The following is a 2,031-nucleotide window of genomic DNA, read 5'->3' on the forward strand; positions in this document are numbered from 1 at the left end:
AGACAGTGCGATTGGCACAGGACAGAGCAGAGTTTAGGGCTGTTGTACATAGGGTCGCTATGAGTGGCAAGCGATTCAATGGCACACAACATCAACATCAACAACAACAACAACAACAACTCTGCCTTCCCCAGGATAATGTCTTTTTCCAAGGCCTGGTCCCGTCTGACAACATAATGTAAATCATGTGAGATGAAGTTTCACCGTCTTTGCCTCTATGGAGCGCCCTGGTTGCATTTCCTTTGAGACAGCCTTGTTGGTTCTTTTGCCAATTCATGGGAAATTCACTATTCTTCTCTGACACTACGATTTAAAGGATTGAGTGTAACAATCCAGAATAAGAGGTGCATTGCAAAATGACCTGGGAGAGGGAGGAAACTGCAACAGTGAACGAATATTAAGAATTTTAAAAAGTGAACTAGGGGAGGGGGAATGGAGGGAGAAGGAGGAAAATGTGCAACAATGAATGAATGGAAATCCAACTTTTCTGTAAACTTGTTAAAATCACGATAAAATATATTAACAATTTAAAAAATAAATAAAGGCATTGATTCTCCTTCTGTCCTTATTTACTGTCCAACTTTGAGATGCATAGGAAGTATTTGAAGATACCATGGCTTGCAGAAGATGCACCTTAGTCTTCAAACTGAAATCGTTGCTCCTCTTTAGAACTCTAGCGAGATCTGTGACAGCAGATTTTTCCCAATGCGACATGTATTTTGATTGCTTGACTGTTGCTCCGTCGGGTGTTGATTGTGGATCCGAGTAAAATGGAATCATTTTCCATGTCAATCTTTCTCCAGTTGATCTTGAGATAGAATCCATACTGAAGGCTGTAGATTTTCACCTTCCGTAGCAAGTGCTTCAAGTTCTCTTCAGTTTCAGCAAGCAAGGTTTTGCCATCTGCATAACACACACTGTTGATGTGTCTTCTTCTAATCCTGATGCCACATTCTTCTTCTTCATATAGTTCAGCTTCTCGAATGATTTGAATAATTATGGAGAAAAGATAATAACCCTGATGTACATCATTCCTGATTTTACTTTATAAGCACTCCCCCCCCGCCGCCCCCTTTTCTTGTTATATACCGTCGAATCGGACCTGACACAGGAGGAGATTGCTCCTTCCCCAGCAGAGCATCTGGTGGATTCGAACCGCATACCTTCGGGATTGCAGCGCTGCTTCTTGCCACTAGGCCACCAGCACTCCCTTCTTTCCTGATTTTAAACCGTGCAAGTTCCCTTGTTTTGTTCTGATAACAGTTTCTTGATCTATGTATAGGTTTCACAAGAGTACAGTTAAATACTCGGGCATTTCCATTCTTCTTGATGTTGTGCATCATTTGTTAAGATCTACACAATCAAATGCCTGTGCATACTCAGTAAAACACAAGGAAACATACTCTGCTTTCAGTCAAGATCCATCTGACATCAGCTAATATATCCCTTCTGCCACAGCCTCTTCCAAATTCAGCTTGAATTTCTCTGGGGATGCACTTTTGTAGCCATTTAGATTTCATTTTCATTTTATATTAATAATATAGTTGATAATTTCCTTTGTTGGGTTACCTTTTTTTTAGGATGAGAACATGTATGCGTCTCTTCTAGTCAGTTGGCCAGGCATCTATCTTTCACATTTCTTGGTCTTGGCTAGTGAGCATGTCCAGGGCAGCATCTGTTTATTCAAACACCTCACTTGTCATTCCACCCATTCCTTGGCCTATTTTTTTGCCAACGCCTGCAGTGTAGCTTGAAATTCTTCCTTCATTATCATGGGTTCTTGAACATATGTTACTTCCTTCATTTAAAATTTTTTCAATTTTATTATTTTTTTTCCAATTTTATTATTTTTATTGTGTGTGTACCGTCAAATCAGATCTGACTGGTACAGGAGGAGATTGCCCCTCCTCCAGGAGAGCATCTGGTGGATTCGAACCGCTCACCTCTGGGATTGCAGTGCAGCCTCTTGCCAGTAGGCCACCAAAGCTCCCTCATATGTTACTTCTTAAGAGTTTTCTGTGTCAACCAGTT

This window comes from Elephantulus edwardii, unplaced genomic scaffold, assembly GCF_000299155.1.
Source record: "Elephantulus edwardii isolate Elephantulus edwardi_28Jun2011 unplaced genomic scaffold, EleEdw1.0 scaffold00236, whole genome shotgun sequence".
NCBI lineage: Eukaryota > Metazoa > Chordata > Mammalia > Macroscelidea > Macroscelididae > Elephantulus > Elephantulus edwardii.